Source organism: Macaca fascicularis, chromosome 3 (genome assembly GCF_037993035.2).
Source record: "Macaca fascicularis isolate 582-1 chromosome 3, T2T-MFA8v1.1".
Lineage (NCBI taxonomy): Eukaryota > Metazoa > Chordata > Mammalia > Primates > Cercopithecidae > Macaca > Macaca fascicularis.
The window spans coordinates 195,557-221,995 of record NC_088377.1 but is presented as its reverse complement, the minus strand read 5'-3'; the positions used below and the strand labels follow the sequence as shown (position 1 = coordinate 221,995).

Here is a 26,439-nt window from a genome sequence, read left to right as displayed (position 1 = left end):
TCTCTTTGTCGCCCAAGCTGGAGTGCAGTGGTGCGATCTTGGCTCACTGCAACCTCTGCCTCCTGGTTTCAAGCAGTTCTCCCTGCCTCAGCCTCCCAAGTAGCTGGGATTATAGGTGTGTGCCACCACGCTTGGCTAATTACAAAAATATTTAATATAGGCTGGGTTTTGCCATATTGGTCAGGCTGGTCTCGAACTCCTTGCCTCAAATGATCGGCCCACCTTGCCCTCCTAAAATACTGGGATTACAGGCTTCAGCCACTGTGCCCGGCCTGATCCTGACATCTTTTAAAGCTGCCTTCATGTACCAAAAGCCAGTCTATGTTTGAAAATCAGTCTTGAAGAGCCTAGGAGGAGAGGGATAAGCTTCAACTAGGTGAATAACTATGCATATGTTAAAAATATGGGCCAAAATCCTACCCCAAATGTTAACTCTTCTGCTTTGCGTATTATATCCATTTATAGTTATTTCAGCACTAAGATTTTTAAAGACTCTTTTGATAATTATGGAGAAATTACTATTAAAACTCAGCTGCATTTGTAACACTTCAAAGAACTAATTGGATGACATCATTTTTCCCAGAGGCATTTTGGATTGTTATATAATTAATGTTTATCTCTTTGCCAGAAATCTTTTTTTTTTCTTTTCCAGAACAGATACCTGAAAAGAAAATTTCCTTTGCATTAAGTGTTATTTCACTGTGTGACAATCAATTTTTGAACGTGAGAACAAGATCATCATGTATTTTTGGGATAAATCTTCCTTAATAGTGATAATGCTAAGTGTTAAAATTATGCAACAATTTGTTTCTTTGAAAATTACTATTTGCCTGCTCACCAGGTGGGAGCTGATGAGAACGTGGATGTAAAAATTAAATTGTATTTAGCTTGTATAAAAGAAGTTTTAAAAAAAAAAAAAGCTTTTTTTTTTGTTTTGTTTTGTGCTACTACTGAAGTTGCTTCGTTGTGGAAATGAGGTCATTGCAGGCACCTAGAATTTTATCTCCTTGTACAATGGGAAGAAATTCTCCAACAAGCACAGGAATCTGACTCCTAGGCATCAAGCCCCGTGGAAAGGTTGGTGATTTACGTGAGCGTTGGCGTTGATGTGGGCACCCTCCAAGCCGGACGCAGGGAGCAGGGAAGGGCAGAACAGGCCCCTCAGGAGCCATGAGAAAATCAAGTGTTGGCAGCAGTGGTGAGGGTTGATGTCAGGGGCCAGGAGGAGGTGGTGAAGGGAGTATGTGCCTCAAGGCAGCCCTGGAACCCGTGGTCCCTGCAGTGAGGTCTGATCTGCAGGGGATGTGGACGGCCATGTGGCGAGGCCCACGGACAGCCTGGACTTGGCTGCCTCAGAACTCTGGTGGACGTTGCAAACGGCCCCACAGGGTTGCAGTGCACATTCCTCGGACAGAGAGAAGACGCTTGTAACTGTTCTCGGCACGAAGCCAGCGCCCTGTGAACAGTGGCCACTGCTGTCGTGACTGAGTGCCGTGCAACTGGAGGCATTTGCTCTGCTCGGTTCACTTAATTGGGCCAGGAATGGGGTTGCCCTGCCTTCAACAAGCTTGACGCATTGAACGAGGACTCAGTAAAGTACTCTGTAAATATGCTCTCCTGGCTAGAGTGAGCAAAGCCCAGGGAGAGAGTGGTTCCTCAGTATTAGACAGGTGTTTGGCGGGGCCAGCTGTGTGGCTGCCAGAGCGAATGTGACCAGGAAGCCTCTGTTCCCCCGGAGGTGGCCAGCGTAACTGTTACACGTGCCGTAGGTAGAAAGTGGGCACTGCTGGGAAACTTGCTCATGCTGCTGTTTCCTGATTGGAAATTCAAGGTTTCTGAGCATCCTACATCGAATTTGTACATTGCTGAGACTGTACACCTTTCAACACTTGTTTTTTCCTGCTTTTCGGATCTATACAACCTGATATTTGGCCGTGGCTTCCAGAACAGGCTGGATGCAGAGTGAAGTCCTCTCCTCACTGTCAATCTTTGCAGATGTCTTTCTTGAGAGTCTCAATTAGGTTTTTACTTAACTAGACTTTTTAAATTGCCATGCACATAACTCTACCAGTTACAATCGTGAGCTAACATGGGATTTTGGTTTTACTTTGATGAATGTTTAACATTTGCATGCTGGATGTAGGGGTGGAGGTCATTTATCTGCTTTTCATTTCCTTCTTGGTTATACTTAGTGACTTTCAGGTACGGTGTGGAAAGCCTGGTACAGGGTGAATTGCAGGCTGCAGTGTGGCGTGGTGGACGAGAGGCGTGGGCTGCAGTATGCACAGTGGATGAGAGTGAAGCTATTTCCATCCTGGAGGGAAACACACAGGAAACAATTTAAAAAACTGATCATCTAGCTTGAATGAGGTCCAACAAATTCAGTTTGCAAAGTTTAACTTCCAAGTTAACTTAGTAACTTTTCCCCTAAGTCATTAATTTAGTAGCTTATGTTTATTGCCTAAAGCATAATAGTCATAAATTCTAAAATGAAGGACTAAACATGTAATAATTTAGGCATACAGCACCTGAAGGGAAAACTGCCAGTATGCTAAAATATTGGATACAGATGCTCAAAAAATATAATGTAGCATTCTTACAATGCATGTGCTTTTAGCATGTAACTTGGTGAGTAGTTTTGAGCTATATTTGTAGGAATGTGTATCTTGAATACTTTAGGACACCACTGGAGATGTGTGCTTGAGAGGTATAAATACTGAATGTTCTTCTCCCTTCCTTTAAATGAAAAACATTAGCTCCCTTGATTTTTATTTTTATTTTTTGAAGTGGACTCTCACTCTTGTTGCCCAGGCTGGAGTGCAGTGAGGCAGTCTCGGCCCACTGCAACTTCCGCCTCCAGGGTTGAAGTGATTCTCCTGCCTCAGCCTCCCCAGTAGTTGGGATTACAGGTACCCACCACCATGCCCCGCTAATTTTTGTATTTTTATTAGAGATGGGGTTTTGCCATAGTGTCCAGGCTGGTCTCAAACTCCTGACCTCAGGTGATCTGCCCACCTCGACCTCCCAAATTGCTGGGATTACAGGCGTGAGCCACTGCGCCTGGCCAGCTCCCTTCTATAATGATTTATACAGTTGTTTTTGCTTTTCGTTTTTTCGAGACGGTGTCTCACTCTGTCGTCCAAGCTGGAGTGCAGTGATGCAAATCTGGGCTGACTGCAGCCTTCACCTCCTGGGCTCAGGTGATCGTCCCACCTCAGCTTCCTGAGTTGCTGTGACTAGACACACGTCACCATGCCCAGCTTTATTATTATTATTATTGGTATTTTTAATAGAGACAGGGTTTTGCCATGTTTTCCAGGCTGGTCTCGAGCTCCTGGGCTCAAGCAATCTCCTGGCCTCAACCTCCGAAACTGCTGGGATTACAGGCGTGAGCACCACATTTGGCCCATTTTTTTTTTTCTTCCAGGATTAGGAGTCGACTTTCAGAAAATCCTTCAACCTTGCAAGCTTAATTTTCCATAAAAGTATTCCTCTAGGATAAAAACAAGACACAAAGAAGTACGTGTGGACTGCAGTTAAAAATTTTCAACACAACTTAGCTTAGGAAAGTTGACATTGACAAAGAGCAGGAGGCCCGTTCAGTGCCTTCTAGGCACTGGGAATGGCGGTCTGTGGGCGACCCTAACATGTGCGGCGTCCTGAGACGTGATCGTGGTGTTCACGCTTTTACCGAGGGCTTCCCGGGAGTACCAGAGGCTGTTCTTCTGCAGTCGGCCAGCCAGGCAGCAGCTGCTGGAGAAGGAACAAATAGCAAAAGACAGATGTACACGGTGTTATTGTGGCAGAGAGGTTAAAACCAGGGTCACTTTGTTCTTACAGTTTTAAAAAGCTAATAATGAAGTCCTTAAATATGTTTAGGATTTCAAAGTAGTTGTGGGTGTGTCTGTGTCTCTAGCTCCCGTTCGGGTGCTTCCTGCGAAGAGAGCTCAGAGACGCCACCTTTCCTTGATGAGGTGACAGGGCCTGGAGAGGTGTGAACCCCGTGGTGGGGGGATGACTGACCTGGGGTGAGTCTGGGTCAGTGTGGGGATCCAACCCCACTCCACACTCCTGTAGGGAATCCATAGTTCTAAGTCTTTATGATAGGGGTAAAAATAACCTGGAAGAGGTGTTATTTTTTAAGAAGTAAGTGCCATGCTCTTTTTTCCTCATACTTTTCCGTGTTTAAGCAGCATTGAAGGATAAGGCACTAGTAGCATGTTGTTTTGAAAACAATGTTGTTGGTTATTTTACGTTGAATATGGTACTAAGGTTGCCTGGTAACAGAAGTTTTCCTTAAACAACATAGAACTCTGTTGAATCTGTTGCCCCATTGGCTGAGCCGTCTGAAATCAGTGCAGTAGCAGCTGAAGAGGCCTCTTCCCCTTGGAGGAAGCCGCTGGATTGGCAGGAGGCACCGCGCTTGACTGAGGGAGTGAGGCGCCCTTGCAGGGACCCCACGTGGCCCCTGCAGCTCTCTCCTGCCCCCTGCTGGTTGGCCAAGCAGCCTTGCGACAGTGTGCTCAGTGTGAATGTTCACTGGGGCAGGCCAAGGCTTTTGTTCCAGAAACACTGACTTCAGAAATGGCCGGCTGTGTGTGTTGAGCATGGCAAGAAAGACTTACGTGTGTCTTAAACCTCTTGAACAAAGCAAGTTGATGTTTCAAATGCATCTCGAAGGCTAATGACTTTGCTATGGTCAATATTCAGGAGAAAAGAGGGTTTGATGAAACAGAAAGACAGGAGTGGCAAGGGACGTGCTTGTGCCCCGTATGACTAAGCGATGTCCTGGCCGTTCCACACCACGGCCTCTGAGCAGCCAGCCTGCAGATACTGGGTCAATTTAGATACCCTTGATCTCTGCAGAGGTTTGATCAGGTAGCCCAAGAGCAGATAAACACAAACGCTGACTGGAAACCCTGGCACAGGGAGACACTGGAAACAGCAAGCTGCTATTAACATCATAGTAAGAGACAGTCGCCTGCTCTCAGGGGTGTCAGTTTCTTTTGCTTCTAGACGTTCATCTGCGTTACAATACAGTTTTGCTCAGTTTATCCCCATTACTCCACTGTCTTCGCTGTTAAAGTCTCAGCCAGCACTTAGCTCTGACACTGCAGGAGTTTCACTGTGCGGCTGACCAGGCCTACCTGGCTTGGCTGTAAAGCAGGTGAGATTTTCCGGAAGGCAGTAACGAGAACCCGAGGCAGGAAAGAGCATTGCTGGTCTACATAGGGCAGTGCACCTGCAGCAGAGCATGTACGTGCACGTTCAGGCTAAACAGGTGTAGGAGAGAAGAAAATCACCTACAATTAGTCACTTAAAATGCCACACACCCAACCCTTGAGACCCTAGCACATAGAGCAGTAGTGGTCTTGGAGATGGCAGGTGTGCTGAAGTCTGATTTTCTCACTTAGCTTTTCCAGCAGCGTTTTCCTCATCTCTAAGCTGGGGCTAACAACTGCCACGCGTAGATTTGTGCATGGAACCGTGCGTGTAAAGTGGGGTAGCCCCCAGGACCTAGGAAGGACTCGTGGTCAGTGTCGGTGGTCATGCGTGCTGTACGGGTCCCCCAGGAAGATGATTGCTACAGATAACTCCCTCCGTTCAATGTCACTGAATGTAAAAGGTGGGACATTGGCTTCTGATGTGTCTGGTTTGCTGTAGGCCACGCTGCACCCCGTGGTTCCTGAGCCCTGAGCTGAAGTACATCCTGCTGCATCGCCTGTGTCGCTTTTGCTGTGTCACTTAGAGCTCCTGCCCTGGGAAACTTCCTCGCGCCTGACGAGCACCACAGTTTGCAGCAAGACCTGTCCAAAGCGTGGACTGCGAGAGCCCCGCTGTGGTCCTCTCCTCTCCATGTTGGGAGCGACTTTGTGGGGTTTGTCGGCCCTTCTCTCAGGTGTCCTGTGTCTCATGGATCAGCCGACGAGCCCCGTCTGGAGGAGCACTCTGCAAAACGCTGCCGGCCACCCAGATCTCCTAGCGCAGAGTGAGGCCACATCTGCAGACTTGACCGCACAGAGTCCCGAGGCATTTGGCAAGAAGGGGAGTGGGATGTGTGTGAGATCCCACTGCGGAAGCCGGCTCTGCTCCGTACTCTGCGTGCGGGGTGCCTGATGTTCAGACCTGCTGTGTCTATCGGGGGCCATGGCGGGGTGGTGGGAGTGGGGGCAGGGAGCAGCGTGGATGGATCCAGGAAAGGACTTAGTTGAATCCCAGCTGCCCACATACCTGTTGCTGGTCTTGGACAAGGTCCCTAGTTTCTCTGGGCTTTCGGTTTGATTGTAAGACTAGGACGCCGCCCTAGTCTGAAGATGTCGGTGTGTGCGGGAATGCCTGGCGCAGTCACCATGGGTTTTCCTTCAGCCTCCTCCGTGCCCCTCCCTGGGTCAATCAGTATCCATGCGTGCCACAAGTAAATTACAGTCCCTCCGAAAACCAGTTGACCCGAGTTTTATGGTCGAGCATGGTGAGTGTCCTTGCCAGGAAATGCCACTAGATGTCTTGGGCCTGCTCCTCTACCTCCACAGCAATCCCCGGAACAGGCTGGTTCAGGACGTGGGAGGTGGGAGTCGGTGTTGTACCTAGGACAGGCTGAAGTCAAAGGCTCATTTGCTCTGTGAGGGGTGATCAGGATGACACATCAAGTGGAGCCCCATGGCTGACCCTGGAGGTGGACGGTCGGGTCGGATTGGCTGCCCTCCAGCACGTGTTTCGAGTGATGCCTTCCCTGGGTTACGCAGCCCTGATCTGTAGGGCACAACTTCCCAGCTCCAGCCAATCTGGTCTTGCCGTCTCCTTCCAAGAAGGTAGGTGCGGCGCAGTTGCCTTTAAGCGGCTCCTTCTGGACACCGCAGGGCAGCAGCAAGCAAGCATGGGCGACTTTTTTCTTACGTTGACCACAATACGCGGGGCCAGCTTTGCACGATCCCATTCAGCATCACACGTGTGCATCGGCCACTCACCTGTCCATCTGCCACAGACAGGCTTGGACAGGACCATTGAGTGGCCTTTACGGCAAAGAGCCTAAAGGGCTCACAGGAAACCTGGACCCAGCGCAATGGTAACAGCGCAGCAATACCTGTCATTGATCAAGGGGTATTCTGGGCCCGACATGGTGTTAAGTGATCCAGTTCGGTTAGCACTCTTAGAATTAACCCCCTTTTGCCTATCAGGAAATCGAAGACGGAGGGCATTAACGCCAGGGAGCAGGGAGTAAGGGGACACACAGAGGGGCTGAGGGGCTGGGCATTCTGAGCCCACGGATCTGCCCACAGGCCCCGGCTGCACGGGCACCAGGGCTGCTGCTCTGGAGGGGATGAGGAGCTCTGGGGAAAAGATGGAGCCTGACGTGGGTAAGATTTGGATATTTTCAGAAGAGATTTTCAGCCTGGAATGAGGGTGTAAGTGACTGAATCGGAGTGATGAGCCAGATAGCCCGGCTGCGGGAGCTCCCCTGTGGGGTGAGGGAGGAAGGCCTTGGGGGCGTGTGGCTGAGCAGAGGCGCTGGGTCGCCAGGAGCCGCCGCGGGTTTGGAAAGGGGGAGAAACGCAGCGCCCTGCACTGCAAGGGCACCGAGACGTGGTTGTGGTTCTTCCTGACCGTGACAGGCACAAATGGTGCTGATGGTGGAATGCACGGAGTTTGCCTTCAGAGAACTCCTGCTGTCTTTTAAAACCTGGGCCTCTCATTTAAACTTGGTGGCCTCAGGTGAATGGTCAGAAACAGTTTCTGATGAGGTTGCAGAGACTGTGCATGGCCTCTGATTGTGTACATCCTGTGATTGTGTATAGTCTCTGATTGTGGCCTCTGGCCTCTTTGTGGCCTCTGATTGTGTGGGTCTCTGTGTGTGGTCTCTGATTGTGTGTGGTCTCTGATTGTGTGTGCTCTCTGATTGTGTGTGCTCTCTGATTGTGCTCAGTCTCGGATTGTGCGCGGCCTCTGATTGTGTGCGGCCTCTGATTGTGGGTTGTGTGAGTTTCCCGGGATTAAGTAGATGAGCCTCGTGCTGGAGCAGGTGTGCCTTGTGTTGGGCATGTGGATAAAGAAGTTTAACCCATCCCCTCTTTGAGAATGGCAGGGCAGTAACAAAGGCGGTTGATTTATACATGGCCATCCTCGTGAGGTGAGGACCTGAAAGGTTTACTGCTTTCCCGGAAAGCTGCTCTGGGCGTCACCATCACTGATCATGGACAGCAGCTCAGAAGCCCCCTTAAGGTGCAGGGAGGGACCGGCGCTGGTCCTGTCTGTGCCCAGGCTGCTGGTCACCCTGACGGCCAGGCGATGGCTGCCTGTGCACGAAGCTGGGGTTAGAGTGAATTTGGGCAGTGTCGGCTTTGATTTAGGTCAAGACTGATCAGTCTTCCTAAAATACTAGCCATGAAAGCTTTCATAGATTGTAGTTCTTTGGGAGATTTATATGTGGTTTTTAAAGCACAGGGCCCATGGCCAGTGTTGAATTACATTTTGTTCAGTGTAACTGACAGGACACTGGACCTGAGTCTCAGGCCTGCCACAGGGTTCAGGGAGCTTCAGAGAGGGAGATGTTTGTGCTCAAGTTTTCGCAGATGGGATGGGACATGGGCATGGGGCTGGAATGCTCTAAACTTCAATCTTCAGTCATCGGTATCACCTGTGCACACGCATATCGTTTTCAAAGATGGACAAGCTTTTGGGAAATATCTGAAGACTTTTCCAGTTTTGAAAGAAGCCGGGATGACACTGGAAACGTCAGGTGTCTTGGCTGCTGATCAGGTCCATCACCACGCACATGGTCCCTAACCTGGCCCACCTCTGATCATGCACAGCGGGTGATGAGGTCCATAACCTCACACTTCTGTGCACAGCAGGTGACCAGGTCCCTAACCTCAAAAGCTTCTGATTGGGTGCAGCTGGTGACCAGGTCTGTAACTTCACATGGCTCTGATTGTGCAGAGCTGGTGACCAGGTCACTAACCACCCACACCTCTATTCATACCCAGCGGGTGACCGGGTCCATCACCTCACACCTCTGATTGTGCATAGCAGGTGACCAGGTCTGGAACCTTGCACACCTCTGATCGTGCACAACGGGCGACTAGGTCCATGACCTCACGCCTCTCTGCACAGTTGGTGACCAGGTCCATAACCTCACACCTCTGATCGTGCACAGCTGGTGGGCGCAGGACCCACTTCAGTGAGGGGCTGACTTCCCAGGTGTGAAGGGGGAATGTTGTGTGGCTCGCTAAGCCCCTCCATGCTTTGGGGGCTCCAGGCTGTGGCCGGCAAGTAGGAGGTTGTCCCAGGAGGCTGCTGTGTGTTGGGGATGGGAGGCAGCTGCAGGGTGGAAGTACGATGTTGTCGTAGGGGGCCACTGTGGGGGGGTGGGACGGGAGGCAACTGCAAGTTGGAAGTAGGATGTTGTCCCAGGAGGCTGCTGTGTGTGGGGGAGGGAGGAGGCAACTGCAGGGTGGTGTGGTGGTCCCCGTGCCACTGATTTCAGGTTAAAATAGAATGTGGACCTCTTTTTACCATAGTTTTTAATTACTCCGCTAGTTTGTGTTGCTGTCTCTTGCTATGAAGTCCACAGTCTGATGTCTCTGTGGTCCCCATGTTTCCCTTCTGCTTGTGTTACCCGATCCTGTGGGTCAGCTGTGAGGAAACCACTCTCCACGCCTCATCTGGAGTGGTCTCGAGCTGGGTGTGCTGGTCTCCTTGTGGGCTAAAGTGTTCTTCTGTTACTGTTTTCTCTGTTTTTTGACCAAATTTAGCAGACTTGTGTATGATACAAACACTTTAAAAAACGTCTTTTGCCTTTATGAAAAAAACACTTGCATTGCTTTAAAATGAACCTTTCCTGTGTCTCCATCCTTCCTCACAGATTGCTCTGTGTTAGAAACTCGGTGGTGTGTGCGCTTCATGGCCTCATTCCATCAAGCACTGTAACCTCTGATTGCAAAAGTGACTACACTCAAGGCAAAAAACTTCGCAAATGTTGGAAATAATGAACAAAAACAATATATTGTTCTCTTGTCACCCTGAAATGGCTACTCTTAATATTTTGATGTAGTTCTTTGAATTCTTTTTAAGTAAAGTTGCTTCTAACACAAGCACTTTGATTATATTGATCAAATTATATTCAGGAAATAAGGAGAAAGTAAAAAGAATATCCAGTTTGGGGCAAAAAGGAAGACGACATAGAAAGAGGCTGTAAAACTCCCTGCAACTTGAAAAGCTGGGTTGTGGTGGCTGTGGTTTTGTTTTTACTGTGAGAGACCACAGGATTCTTCTTGGCACTGAAGGGCAATAAGATAATACCCTGTGTGTGTGCTGGTGGCTGTATAAACCGAGCCGCATGTCCTCTTTCGAAGCAGAGAAAGCATGAGGTTTGAGGTAGTGGTTTGGTAACTTTTGGAAAGTCTGTTTGTAGGACTGCACTGCAGAGATTAGGTCAGTCTGAATTAGAATCGAATGATCTGTTCAGGCCTTGGGAGCTTTCTACACCGGGTGTACGCCTGTTCTGGATGTGGTGTAGAAGGAACAGGACTGGGAGGGTTTCTTGCTTCCCAGTCATAGAAATGCCTGCAATTATCACTGTTTGTTGTTTCTCGGGAAGCTATTTTGGGAAGGAAGTGTACGTTCCAAGGCTGCTGGTTGGCCTTTCATCACCCTGGGGGTCTTGGTGTGGGTCACGGGAGCTGTGACTGCTCACGCGTGCAGCTCTGTCTCTCTCGCTGCCGCGCCGGTAGACAGCTGGTCACCAACACAGTGTGTGTCCCAGTGGCCTTTGAGAAGAATTCTCTACATCATTTTTATACAAGGTCCTTTTTCCTTTCAATGTCAACATCGTGCCTTCTAGCCAAGCGATATGTTCTTGCAGAAACAGGAAGTGTGGCCCAAGTGAGAAATGAGGGAATTGATCCATAACTGCTATCAGTTTTTATAGAGTTGAGCCATTGTAATTTATACACAAACATGTTAAATCTGTAGAAGTGAGTCACGGTGCCAGACCCTCACAAATGCCGAATGTCTACGTGGGACCTCTCTTCTATCGGGTCCACATCACAAGAAGAAAAGTCGCTCAAATGCAGGACGGAGTGGACGTGAATCTCCGAAAACTCCATGAATCAGAGTGACTGCTTTCCCAATTGCTGGTCTCCCCATTTGAGGTTGTGAGATTCCCGTTCTGAAGCTCCTTCAATTTCCCAGCATCCATTTCACTCCTTCATGGAGATAACAGACTCACACTGATACCTTGTTCTCAGATTTTCTAATTAGAAAAAGCACATATTTCACAAGAATTGTCCAGCTAACTCACTCCTTAGCCTGGGGTAAGCCACATACCTCTTTTCTCTTTAAAATACTCACCTTTCAGAACTCTTGGTAAATAAGAATAGGAAGGTACCATGACTTTGGCCACAAGCAGTATTATGTATAATGTGCAAGTGAGTGCCTTGAGAGCCATGGTTGCTAAAAACAAATTTTCTCAGAAGAGAAAAATGTAAGCAGTTCTTTACATGATCGTTAATTTTGTTTTGCCTAAATAACATCTTGTCGTTGTACAGGGATACAGGACGTTGCTGAGTATTGACCGGGGCGAGTGGGTCCTGCTGCCCCACTGTGTGATCCTGAATATCGACAGGGGTGAGTGGGTCCTGCTGCCCCACTGTGTGTGACAAGCCCTTTGTTTCTGGCCTGGAAATGTCCTGGCTCTTTCAGTGCATTGGGGTGGTGCTGGCCCCCTTTGTTAGTTTGCATGTGAGGCAAAATCTCACGCCTTTCACTCTTGTTGACATACAGATGCCAAAGCTTTGAACAAATTCTTACTAAATCAAACCCAGAAATATGTAAAAGGGATAAGAATACCATGAACACTTAGAGTTTGTTCTCATGATCTGTAGTTTTGCATTGCACATTTGGCTCATCATTCAAAAATCAATGTAATTCACCATATTAACAAAAAATAAAGCAGAAAACCCATTTTATCCTCCCGGTAGACACTGGAAAACATCTGTTGAAATTTAATAGTCCTTATACGAATTTCCTATCACATCAGGAACAGAAGGGAACTTTCTCCGTTTGATAAAGGCCACTCCTGAAAAACAAGAGCTGACCCCCCTCCTCGGTGGTGGCAGCCGGGGAGCTCTGCCCACAGTCAGGGGTGTCGGGAGCATGGCCATTCTCCGTGCTTCAGGTTCGCATGGTGCACACTGGGGCCCTCGTCCGTGAAGTTAGTTAGGAGAACTAAAAGGCATAAAGACTTGGAAGCAGGGGGAGATGCTTGATGTACAGAAGACACAGGGCCTTATTTAGAACATTTTAGGAAATGTACAAACAACCAGAAATGGTGTGAATTTTGCAAGCATGCAAGATGGACTCTTCGCAACAGATGTATACAGATGCCCAGTGGCCCATGAGAGGTGCTCACCAGGGAGTCATTGGGTAAGTACAACTTAAACCCGCGAGGTTCCCCTTCACAAGAGTGGAGAAGGGAGGACAGTAGCAGGTGCTGGTGAAGATATGACAGACTGGATCTCAGACTGATGGAGACTTAAAATGGCACAGCCACTTCAGCAAATGTGGCAGTTTCTTTAAAATGTGTACACTTACCATATGGCCCAGCAGGTATGCTGTAGACGTTCACCAAGGAGAGCAGAAAATGTGTGTCCTTGTAAAAGAATGCACATTATCTCCAGAGTAAATTGTCATAGCCAAGAACTGGAAACAACATAAATCTCTCTCATCTGGAGAAACATGAGCAAATTCTGATATATTCACACATTGTCCTAGTTCCCATCAGGAAAAACGTACAAAATGCTGAAACCAAAACAGACAACGGGGATGAGTTCCAGGAGCCTTGAACTGAGCAGAGAGTGAACACCACGCCGTGGAGTCCATGTGACAACGGAGAATCTATGCGAGTCTCGGGTGACGGAAGAGCGCCAAGAACACTCCTCGAGAATGAACAGTGGCTGTCTCTTGAGGGCTGGGATTGACTGGGAGGGGACTTGTGGGAACTTTGATGCAAAAGATTTGATTAGGGTAATAGATTTCCATTTATCGAAATGCGCCAAGTGTACTCAAGATCTGAACATTTCACTGTGTATACTTTGTACTCCCTACCTTCCAAAAAAACAATGAAAAAATAATTACAAATGAGCACTGAACTCGATAGATTTTTCACCGTGGTATTAGATAGCAATTCTGAAAGCATTTCTGTATCTCCAGACTTAAGCAAATAAGCTTAATAAATCAGTGAATATATTGAGTGCTGCAGGTGCCAGGTTTCTTTCTTGGTAAGAGGTAGAAATAAGAAAAGGCCAAAGCCTGGAATGGATCACGTGGGATTAGGTTGCAGCAGGAGGTACAAGTATCAGCTGGTGGCTCCCGACAGATGTAGACAGGGATAGAAGTGCCTGTGGATGGGTGTGGGTGCACATGCGTGTACATGCGTGTGTGTGTTCTACTTGCCGGCAATGCCCAGCAGCACCCGGTGCCCACTCTTAGCTTCCAAACTCCGTTCTTCACTAGAAGGAGCCCTGGTCTAAGGGCTGGGGAATCCGGTGTCAAATCTGGGACCAGTTGAGCAACAGAACAAACCATTGTAACTATGAATCATAACCCACGAAGCCAGACTCCGTGAGTATATATGGACATATGTAAATGAATGCTGAAAGATAAAATTATTTTTCAGTGAATATGGAAGATCTAATGATTTAGAAGGAATGACAGGAAATCAGTGGATGCTAAAACTAGTAGTGGAGAATTCATGAAAAACAGAATATGCACATAGTGTCAGGGTGTCTCCTCCCAAATCTTAATTTCAACGCGAGAAGTAGCATCTTTGCTTTGGAGGCACTTAAGCACCACCTTCACTGAGTTGCCGATGTTAACATTGTCACGTAAGACAGACTTCTGCGGTGTCCCTGCTAAAATGCATACTCCTGAGTCTAGTCCGGAAGATACCAAAATAAAGGACAAGCTGTGAAATAACTGACCTGTATTCTTTAACATTTCCAATTTCAGGAAACACAAAACCTGAGAAACTTGGATGCTGGATGGGTAAAAATCACATGACAAATCAATTCATCATCCTGGATTGGATCGTAGAAGAAGACAAAGTAAGAAAATTATGGAGACAGTTGACAGCATTTGAAAGTGAACTTTGTATATGACAGTTAAATTTCCGGATCTTGAGGAAAGTGAATGTGAGAGCATATCCTTGTGTTTAGGAAATACATTGAAACATTTAGGTATGGAAGGATATAGTATCTGATATTTATTTTCATTTGACTTAGAAAATTCATGGGGGAGGGGGGAAAGCAGTGATGTAAGATAGGAGCAGTTGGGCCTAAGTTGAGCCTGGTAAGTTATGTGGAAATTCACTACGCTGGTCTTGCAGATTTTCTGTGTCTTTGAAATTACATCCAAAAAGTTTAAAACGGAGAATATGCAAAACAAAAAGCGATTTGTGGAAGTGAGTGGACTGTCACCTCATTGATCCCTTCAGTTTTCGGCCATGAGCCAAGTCAGTCACATAATGGTTTTTGACCTGGGAATTAGAAATAGTGGCCAGATGACCAGGCTCTTTATCTAGTTAGGGAGAGAAGTGTGCACAAAGGCTGACAAGACCAAGCAGTGCGATGAGCTGCTTGTGGGCGTGATGCTGAGGGTCTGGGTCCTGTCTCAGGTGGCAGCTTGGGGGTTTTAAGCCAGAAAGCCACGTCTGATTCTCTTTCAGTGGGATCATTCTCGCAGCTTCAGAGAAAACTGCCCCAACTCGTCTTCACTCACGCTGGCCATTTTTGGTGGTGGTGGTTTTATTCTGCTAACACCGTTCTCACTGACAGTTTAGGGCCTTTGAGCGGATTTTTGCCTGTGTCTCGAAGATTCTCGTCTTGACAGCCGGTATGTTTCATTCCTGTTGTTCCGATTCTGTGTTAAGAGGGTTCTTCCCTGGCTTCACAGTTTGGAGTTGCTGCTGCATCTGTCTCTGCTTTAATTCTCTAGCCCATCTATCACTTGTCTCATCCCTTAAGAAGTGGCCTGCGTGAGATGCCATGAGACTGTCTGCCTTATCACCACTGCGACCCCAACCCGTAAGGACTTACAGAGAAGGCATTCAGTGAATGTGTGGAATTAATGTAATGGGTTAATAGCCACAAAATGTCTTAATGGTTGTTTTAGTCCATTTCCATGCTGCTGATAAAGACATACCCGAAACTGGGAAGAAAAAGATTTAGTTGGCGTTGCGGTTCCGCATGGCTGGGGAGGCCTCAGAATCATGGTGGGAGGCGAAAGGCACTTCTTACATGTCAGCAGCAAGAGAAAACGAGGTAGAAGCAAAAGCGGAAACCCCGATAAGCCATCAGATCTCATGAGACTTATTCACTATCACGAGAATAGCACAGGAAAGACGGGACCCAGTGATTCAGTTACCTCTCCCTAAGTCCCTCCCACGACACATGGGGATTCTGGGATGTAGAATTCAAGTTGAGATTTGGGTGGGGACACAGCCAAACCATATCCATAGCCAACACAGTCCTGGCCCATGGCCGGTGTTGAGCTGAGCTGCGACCGTGGCTGTGTGAGTTGGGGTGCGAGGCGTGCACACGCCTCTCAACGGTACAGTGAAAGGATTTGGAGGCTCAAACGTGTGACCTACAAAGAATCTCCAAAGATCAAGGTGCATTCACCCTAAAAAGAAAAATCTCAGTGCAGTTTACACCCAGTGTTTGCTTGCGGATATGGATTCTACAGTAATAAAATGAATAATTAAAAGTCTGTGAATAAATTTTAATGTCTTTATGGAACTGTAAACACTGATTTTCTTTCCTCACCCACCCATCTGTTGGTGAGTTTCAGAAGGTGGATGAACCGTGCTGCGGGGACAGAGAGGAGGGTGCAGCTTGGCCTCTGGGACCTAAGCTGAGAACTGAGTGACTGAGCTCTCTCCATTTCAGACGTCCACACGGAAGCTGTCCAGGCGGCTCTGGCCAGACACAAAGAGCAGAAGATGGCGGTGCCTATGCCTTCCAAACGCAGGTCCCTGGTCGTGTAGACCTCCATGGACGCCTACACCCCTCCAGGTAAGGGACACGCTCCCCGACGCTGCCTCCTGAACATGCTGGGCGCCTCAGAATTGACCGCTAGCCCAGAAGTTGGGTTTTTGCCTTCAAAATCATGGTGCAGAAATGCAGATTTTGTGAACCAGAAGTCCGAAAACAGTGCATGAAAAGTAACACTATGTATCTGTATAAATACACATTTTTAACTTTTCATCAAGATTGATACATATGATACATACCAGTAAAATCTCACACAGTTTTATTCATTTAATTCCTTGTAGGGAAAAGGGAAGAGTTTGTAACCCTATGGGTGGAATTGGACTTTTCTTCTGATTAGGCTGTTGCATGCATATTCTCAAATCTTCAGATAAGTGTGCTACATTATTGGATTGTTTTAGAACAAGCGAATTGGACAGTTTAGGCAGCTACCCGAATCAGGTCATAAACTTTGCCTGCAAGGTGCCAGCTAGTATTTTAGTTCCTGCAGGCCATAAGGTCTCTCACAACCACTCAACTCTGCCCTCAGCCATGGGTGACAGCAAGTGCGTATGACTGTGTACCAATAAAACTTTATTTACAAGAACAACGGACCAGATTTGGTGCAGGGACCTGCCAACCCCTGATCTAAATTACTGAAGGTAATAGCCAATTTATATTTCTGCTATATAATACTGCTTTTCTTTAATCTTGAATTTTACATAACTACCCCAATTCTCTATTTTCTCTGCCCAAATAATTATAAACTACATTTCATGATCTTCACACCCAAGTAAAGCAGAAAGTTTAGTTATCCAGATACTTGTTAGAGACACGGATTGAACCTATGCTATTTGGTGTTTAGTTTCTGTGATTTTGATTCCAACATTATTCATGCCGTTGTTGCAAGCTTGTCTTCTCAAAGGACCTGAATCACCTTACATCCCACGTTGAAGCTACATATCACTTTAAATGACCCAGTATTTTTGCTCCAATACCAAAGAAACTTAAGGTACAATACGAATAGTTGAAAATGTACAACATTTTCGGGAGTATTTTTACTTCTGAAATTTAGCTTAGTCTTGGCAAGCAGTGAGACAGAAGGACGTGCTTCAGATCAGAGCTGAGGTCAAGCGTACGCCCACATTACTACAGGCAGCTCCTGAGTTTCACCTTTACATACCTTTACAAATGAAGGTACTGGAATTTAAAGGACAGAACTTAGAGTGCATCATTTTGGGTTTTCGTTGCTTTTTGTTTTGAGACAAGGTCTTGCTCTGTCACCAAGGTTGGAATTCAGCATCATGATGGCAGCTCTTGGCTCACTGCAGCTGTGACCACCTGCGCTCACGCGGTCCTCCCACTTCAACCTCAAGCAGCTGGGACCACAGGTGCTCGCCACCACACCCAGCTAATTTTTAAGTGTTTGTAGAGACAGGGTGTTCCTATGTCGTTTCTGTTTCTCATTGACACATAACGTGTTCTTCATCGAAAGAACGCAGTGCCAGCCAGGCAAGGGAGTGAATGCCATGCTAGCAAGTTGTTGACAAGGGAGCCCTTTCTGCCAACGTGCTCCCTTGGGCTCCTCCCTTTCCTTATTTTAATATTAAGCCACAGCACATAATGAAGGACTGGGCACGATAGCTCATGCCTATAACTCCAGTAATTTGGGAACCCAGGGCAGGTGTATGGCTTGAGCCCAAGGGTTCAAGGTCAGCCTGGACAACATGGCAAAATGTACAGAAATGCCTTTTGTACATCTTGTCTTCACCAAAAGTACAAAAAATTAGCTGAGCCTGGTGGTGTGCACCTGTAGTCCCAGCTACTTGGGAGGCTGAGGTGGGAGAATCACTTGAGCCCGGGAGGCAGAGGTTGCTGTCAGCTGAGATGGCACCACTGCACTCCAGCCGGGGCAACAGAGCAAGACCCCCATCTCAATTAGAAAAAAATAACGATAATAAATGCAGACTCTTTAAAAATGATTAGGCCAGGCATGGTGGCTCATGCCTCTAACCTCAGCAGTTTGGGAAGCCAAGGCAGGCAGATTGCTTGAGTTCCCAGCATTTGAGACTAGCCTGGGCAACATTCCAAAGCCCTTCCCTGCAAAACATACAGAAATCAGCCAGGAATGGTGGTGTGTGCCTGTGGTCCCAGCTGCTCGGGAGGCTGGAGTGGGAGGATCAGGGTGCAGTGAGCCATGATCGTGCCACTGCACTCCAGCCTGGGCAACAGAGCAAGACCCTATCTCAAAAATAACATGCTTACTCCTGTTTGTTTAGTTAATGGTTATAATTTGCCAAAACTTATGGCAAAATAATTGTATTTGTATGTGTTCTTTGTGTAACTAACAACATGGACGTAAAACATTTCAAGGGTTGAAATATTTTAAACCAAATTTTTGGCACTAACCAGTATGTAAGGCAACGGGCATTTTTCTTGACCACTTTGTATAAGAGAAAAGACTTTGAAATGGAAGAAACAGTGCGGTTACGGTTATTTGCTTATTTCTCGTATTGAATCCAACCGCTGACAAATGTTACTGGGTCATGTGTGATGAATAACCTCCTTGTACAGATGTCTGCAAAATATAAAAGAATATTATTTGAAATGTTATTTTTGTGAAATATTTGGATTTGACCAACAGTTTTATATAAGCCATAAAGCATCCTTTGTAAATTTTCATCAGGAGTCCTCTTGATATATCATATGGGGCAGTTTTGTAAAATCGTAAATGTCAATGTCATAAAAATTTTTTACTCCCAGCCTATTTGTGCTTAGCGATAGTTTGCATGTTTATTACCGTACTTACTTGATCCAAATCTTAGCTGCATTTTCTTACCTATTTTTCTTGGTTGTTGGTAACAGTGGTTAGATCTTACTCAGTTTCATTGCCCTTCAGAGAATGTTCTTGAAGTTTATCTTCTATGAAATGACTGGCTGCTGACCTGGATCCTAGTTTCTGGAGAAACTCTCATTAGGATTGTCGCAACGCTAGTATTCTATGGGTGAAACTTTCCTTTAGTTTCCGAATGTAAAGATAAAAGAATAATTTGCCAAAACTACTTCTAGCCATGATGAGAGAACAGGGACCCAAATCACCCATCTGCCCTAAACAACTGTAAAACTGCACAAAACGAATGAGGTGGCTGTTTTTAGTCTGTGACCACAGCTGTACCAGCCAGAACCTGAGGGCGAGGGCAGGAGAATGAATGAGATGCACCCACAGTACACTTGCCCTCTGGAGAACACCTGCAGACCGTGGTGCCGAGAGTTCAGGTGTGGGCGGAGTATGGCCATCCTACCACATCCAGAAGGCGGAGCTCGGAGAGAGCTCAGGTGTGGCGGAGCATGGCCACCCTACCACGTCCAGGAGGGGGGGAGATCAGAGAGAGCTCAGGTGTGGCGGAGCATGGCCATCCTACCATGTCCGGGAGGGGGAGATCAGAGAGAGCTCAGGTGTGGCGGAGCATGGCCGTCCTACCATGTCCGGGAGGGGGAGATCAGAGAGAGCTCAGGTGTGGGCGGAGCATGGCCATCTTACCACGTCCAGGAGGGGGAGACCCAAGTGGGTGCAGGATGGGAGCTCTCCACAGATTCACACCAACAGCGAATCCAACCAAGCCTGCCCATGTCACGATGACCCAGCCGTGCCTGTGCTAACTGCTAAAACAAGAGCTGGAAAGCTTCAGAGGGAGGTTAGGGATCCTGAGTGTGCTCAACAAGTTACCCACAATGTGTAATATTCAGCAAATAATCACCGCATACACAGAGAAACGGGGGGTAGAATCTGTGGTCAAGAAAAAGGCAGTAAAAAGTGCACACACATGCAGGATGGTCTCTGTCACTCACCACATGCGGCGGCTGAGCACATGACGTGTGCCTGGTCTGAACTGGATTTGCTGCATGAAAGACATGCCAGTTAATATAAAAAATAGAAAATATTGTATTTGTTTTTTTTTTTAATTTGAGACGGAGTCTAGCTCTGTTGCCCAGGCTAGAGTGCAGTGGTGTGATCTCGGCTCACTGCAATCTCCGCCTCCCGGGTTCATGCCATTCTCCTGCCTCAGCCTCCCAAGTTGCTGCCCGCTGCCACGCCTGGCTAATTTTTTGTATTTTTAGTAGGCACGGGGTTTCACCGTGTTAGCCAGGATGGTCTCGATCTCCCGATCTCGTGATCCACCCGCCTCGGCCTCCCAAAGTGCTGGGATTACAGACTTGAGCCACCGCATCCGGCCTATTTGTATTTCTTATTGCAAGTATAGCATGAGCATTTTGAGTTAAAAATATACCAGTAAAATTAATTATACCTGTTTATATATTTATATGAGGCTACAAGGAAGGTTATGAGGCTACAAGGAAGGTTTCAAGTTCTATAACAGGACTCTCATAATTCTGTTGGAAAGTGCCAGTCTACATGTCTGATACAGCAGAAAACTGAGTTTTTAAATCTGCAATTATAAATATTTAGGGAATCAGAGTACAACGTGTCAGAGAATGAAAATATTTTAATTCTTGAGCCAGAGGAAGGGAAGACACTTTTCACTATAATGCAGTTGGGGAATTTCAGGTTCTGTACACGATAATCTTGAGAATTGTCACTCCCTCCTCACAGGTAAAAAGCTGAGCAAACTGAAAAATCAGCAGCTCTTCTTAAACCTGCAAGAGACGTGAGGTCACCGGCAAGCCACTGTCCCCAGATTGGCTGGACAGGTAAAGCAGATGAATCACCATACACTGGAGCACAATGCTCCAAGGAACCCACGCTGGGATTGGAAACCCTGAACTGGAATTGACAAATTGCTGTGGTGAGGTGTGGCCACGTCTGAGAGTTAAAACCTCCAGGAGGCCTGTGCATATGGGTCTCATGCTTTTGTGAGTTGTATCATCAGAAGCTCAATCAGGTTCTCGAAGTAAACATCAGAGAAAAATCCCCTCATACTTACTACAGGGGAAAGAGAATAGGAATCATTTTTCAATATGCAAGTGCACTCTTCACTAGGTCCACCTTCCTGAGAAGCTAGTTAAGTGGAGACTAACCTGGTGGGATTTTATCAGAGCCTTCTGACCTGGGAGAAAGGGAAATACCCAACTCCAACCTCCAGAGCTGAAAAGCAAAAAAGAACGGAGTATCCAAGCACTATGGGACTTCCACAGAGGCATAAAATATGCATAACGGTAATACAAGGGGGAAGAAAGAGGAACAGAAGAAATATTTGTAACAGTAATCGCTGAATTTCCTCAGATTAATGCCAGACACCAAACCATAGATCCAGGAAGCTCAAGAAACACCAAGAAGGATAAATGTAAAAACGATGACGACAAAAACAAAACAAAAATAAACTCTATTTGGGCATAAAATATTGAAACTATGGTGAATCAAAGATTAAAAAGCAAAGAAACCAGAGTAATCTCCTTCCCTATGGAGGATCAAAGATAAGAATTATTTTCAACTTCCCCTCAAAAACCATGAAAGCAAGAAGTGGAGTGAAGTATTTAAACTATTGAGAGGAAAAAAATTCCATTAACCTAGAAGTCTATACTCTGTGAAATTATCTTTCAAAAGTGAAGAAAAAGAAAAGACCTTCTCCTACAAAAATTGAAAAATTTGTTGCCGGTAGACCTGCCTTGCAAAAAATGTTCAAAGTTCTCCAGAGAAAATAGTAGAGGTCAGTAACTCAGCTGTGCACAAAGAAAGGAAGAGCACAGTCTGTTTACAGGGCTCACAGCTGTCATCCTAACACTCTGGGAGGCAAAGATGGGAGTAGAGCTGGAGGCCGCTTAGTTGAGACCAGCCTGGGCAACGTTGTGAGACTCTGTCTCATTAAAAAAAAGCCAAACGTGGTGGCCAACACCTATAGTGCCAGCTACTTTGAGAGGCTGAGACGGGTCACTTCTTGAGCCCAGGATCCCGTTCAAGGCTGCGGTGAGCTATAATGATGCTGCTCCACTCCAGCCTGGGCAACAGAGAAAGACCTTGTCTGTTTAAAAAAATAAATAGAAAAACAAAAAGCATTAAAGAAGAAATAGTGAAGGTAGAAGAAAATCTTTCATTTTTCTTAACAGATCTAACTTAACAGTTCATTCATAATAGCGACGGTAAATATACTGTATTATATGCTTATGTATATGTCATATACACACACTTAAATATAAGTGAAATGAATGAGAGCAGTGATACCCAAGGGATGGGAGAGAGCAATTAGGAATTAGGGTTATTTTGTTATTATAGTGTGCTTGCATTATCAAGAAACCAGTGTAGTGTCATTTGAAAGTGGACTTGGGTTACTTGTAAATTTATATTGCAAATTCCAAGGCAGCCACTTAAAAAAAAAAAAAAAAGTAACTGATATGCTAAGAAAGGAAAGAAAATAAATCATAGAATATGCTCAATAAAGACCACAAGGAAAAAAAAGTGAAAGACAAAAACAAAGAACAAGGGCAACAAATAGAAAATAGTAACAAATATGGTAGATGTTAATTCAACTGTATATTATTACTTTCAATGTCAGTCCAAATGCACCGAACTATATATTATCTATAAGAAATCCACTTTAGATATAAAGACATACATATAGATCAACAGTAAAGGGATGGCAAAAGATATAAATGTTAACACTAATTTTTTGGTGTGCAATGGCCTGATATCTCACTGCAACCTCTGCCTTCCAGGTTCAAGTGATTCTCCCTCAGCCTCCCGAGTAGCTGGGATTACAGGCATTTGTCGTCATGCCTGGGTAATTTATTTATTTTTTCTATTTTTGTACAGATGGGATTTCACCGTGTTGGCCAGGCTGGTCTTGAACTCCTGACCTCAGGTGATCATTCTGCCTTGCCCTTCTAAAGTGCTGGGATTACAGGCATGAGCCACCGTGCCCGGCCAACACTCATTTTGAAAAATGGAAGTGGTGATATTAATTTTAGACAGAGTCGACTATACATCAAGGAAAGTTACCAGAGATGACTATTACGTAATAAAGAGGTCAATACTCCAAGAAGATGTAACAATCCTTAAATGTACTTTTGCTAACAAAGTATCAGAATTCCAAAGTAAAAACTGATAAACTTCAAGGAGAAATAATTAACCCACTATTATAGTTGGAGACGTTAACACCCCTTTATCAGAAATGGACCAATTCAGTAGCCAGAAAAGCAGTAAGGACAAAATTGAAATCGGCATCCTCAGTCAACTGTATATAACTGAAGTTTATAGACTATTTCCTCCAACAGCAGCAGAATACACAACATTCACCAAGACATACCATGTTGTGGTCCATTAAACACACCTTAACACATTTAAAAGAATAGGAATCAAACAAGTATGTTCTCAACCACAGTAAAGTAGAAATCAATAATGGACGACTGGAAAATATATTAGGATATTAAACAGTACACTTATACATAATACGTTGTTCAAGGAAGAAACCTGAAGATTTCTTTGAATTTTTGAAGTAAATGAAAATGAAAACTTGTTAAAATTTGTGAGCTGCAGTGACAGTAATGTTTATAGGGAAATTTATAGATTTAAATGCATACGTTAAAAATAAGATCTAAAATCAATCAGCTTCCACCTTCGAAAACTAGAAAAAGAACATCCAATTAAATTCTAAGCAGGAGACAAATAATGAAAGAGCAGAAATCAATACATTGAAAACAGAATATCAGTAGAGAAAAATCAATGAAACCAAAAGCTGGTTCTTTGAGAGAAAATCTGTAAGCCTCTAACAAGAAAAAGAAATACAGCAGATAAATTACCAATATCAGAAATGAAATAAGGGACATAACTACAGATCCCATGGACATTAAAAGGATAATAAAAATTATGACTAACTCTATGGCCACAAATTTGATAACGTGGATGAAATGAACCAATTTCTTTAAAGACAGAATTTGCCAAAATTTGAACAGGAAGAAACGATCTGTATGGGCCTGTATCTGTTAAATTGAATCAGTGGTTAATAACCTTTCAAAACAGGAAGTGCCAGGCCCAGATGGGTTCACTGGTGAATTCTACCAAATATCTAAGAAGAAATTATACCAATTATCTACAATCTCTTTCAGAACATAGAAGCTGAGGAATACTTCTTAACTCATTCTATAGAGCCAGCATCATTTTAATATCAAATACCATTTTAATAACAAAATATTACAAGAAAACTACAGAACATCTCTCATGAACATAGATGCAGTAATCTTCAATAAAATATTAGCAAATCTAGCAAAAATTGTGCACTAAAACCACATGGAATTTCACGTATCCAAAGCCGGTTTAACATTGAAAAGCCAATTAACGTAATTCATCACATTAATGGGTCAAAGACTAACAGATGCCTCATCTAAGAAGATATAGAGATGGCAAATCGACGTATGAGATGATGCTTCACATCACGTGTCATAGAGAAATGCAGATGAAAGCAACAGTAAGATATCACTACACCAGAATCCAGAACACTATCAACACCAAAGCCTGTGAAGATGTGGAGCTGTGGGAATTCTCTCTCATTCATGGCGGGTCTTAATAAAAATAGAACAGCCTTTAGGAAGACAGATTGGTGGTTTCTTACAAAACTAACTATACTCTTACCATATGATAAAGCAATTACACTCCTTGGCATTTGCTCAAAGCAGTTGAAAACTTATGTCTACACACAAAAGCCTGCAAGTAGATATTTAGAGCAGCCTTATTCATAGTTGTCAAAACTTGGAAGCAACCAAAATGCCCCTCAGTAGGTGAATGTATAAGTGAGCTGTGGTACATCCAGACAATGGGATATTATTTGAGGCTGAAAATAAATGAGCTATCCATAAAAAGACACGGAGGAAACTTAAAGGGCATATTGCTAAGTGAAAGAAGCAATCTGAAAAGGTTGTTGTATGATTCCAGCTTTACAACATCCTGGAAAAGGCAAGACTATGGAGACTGTAAGAAGATCAGTTGTTGCCAGGGGGAGGCAGGGATGAATAGGCAGAGCAGGAGAGTTTTTAGTATCATGTGATCTCTGTATGATACTGTAATAGTGGATACATGTTATGCATTTGTCCAGAGCCATATATTGTACAACACCAAGAATGAACCCTGATGTGAATGATGGAGTTGGAGTGGTAATGATGTTTCACTGTAGAAGTATCAGTTGTGACAAATGTACCAGTCTGGTAGGCAATGTCCATGATAGGAGACGCTGTGCATATATAGGGTATACATGAGACATCACTATGAAGCTGGAAAATATGACACTGAGATGAAATGGCGCTGATGGGCTTAACAGGTTGGAGAAGGAAGATGAAGTCTGTGGGCTCGAAGGGAGATGAAAAGGAATTAACCAAAGTGAAGCCCAGAGAAACAAAATGAAAGGAAAGCCAACAGAACCTCAAGCTCCTGTGATACGTCAATATACTTGTAATACAAGAAGGAAAAGAGAGAGAAGAGCAAGAACCTTTGAAAAAAGGAGTCAAAATTTTCTCAGATTGATGTCAAACACCTGTGTCCGGCCCCGAGAAGTTCAGTGAACTCCAAGCAGAACAAGTATAACAAGAAGCACATCCGAGTTCATGATAGCCAAAGTACTGAAATCCCAAGATTAAGAGGAGATCCTGAAAGGACTCAGAAGGAAAAGACACGTTACATACCAGAGAAGCATTTCAAAAACGCGTGACTTCTGTGAAGATACAGTGGAGACCAGAAGACCATGGAAAGACATTTTTTTAAAGCACTAAAAGCAGGAGAAAGGCCTGTCAACTCATATCCAGGGAAAATCTCCTTTATAAACAGGGGTGAAACAACACATTCCCAAATATGAAAGCTGAGAGAATGTGTTATCAGCAGAACTACACTATAAACGTGCTAAAGAATGTACTTGGCTGATTGCAAAGGATATCAGATGAAAGGTTAGCTCTACGGAAAAGAACCCTAGAAATCATAACAGTGCACTCTAAATTTTCTAGAATATAAAATCATAGAATATTTTACTCTGATTTTATGGTTTTTGGTTTTTTTATGATCTTATAATTTTATGATATAAAATCATACAATGTACACACTTCTCTATGCCTCCTTTACCTGTTTTGAAGTCCTTGCTGTACCATGCACCAGTAGTTTATTTCTTATTATTTATTTATATTCTATTTGATAGATATGACACATTCTGTTTATTCATTTACCAGTTGGTTATTCATTGTTTCCATATTCAGCTGCCATTGACATTAATGTACATATCTTTGTGTATGCATATAATTTCTTTTATCTTAAGTGGATGCCAAGTAGCATGATTGAGTCTTATTGTAAGTTTAGGTTTAGCTTTTTAAAAACTGCCAAATTATTTACAAAATAACTGCACCATTTCACATTTCCACCAGCAGCATATGCTCATCCCAGTTTCTCCACATCATCACCACCAATAGTTACTGTTATTTTTATTTTTGT

The 26,439-nt window shown here is 44.9% G+C and overlaps 1 long non-coding RNA gene across 1 annotated transcript in view; it reads left to right on the top strand.

Annotated features, from left to right (window-relative positions):
• The window catches only part of LOC135969801 (uncharacterized), a 118,387-nt gene extending 93,022 nt beyond the window's left edge, over nucleotides 1–25,365 (top strand). The window contains exons 2-3 of the long non-coding RNA XR_010585207.2: nucleotides 15,942–16,067; nucleotides 22,692–25,365. This is a non-coding gene — a long non-coding RNA (uncharacterized lncRNA). The remainder of the gene's footprint in view (nucleotides 1–15,941; nucleotides 16,068–22,691) is intronic.
• Nucleotides 25,366–26,439: the final 1,074 nt, after the last annotated feature.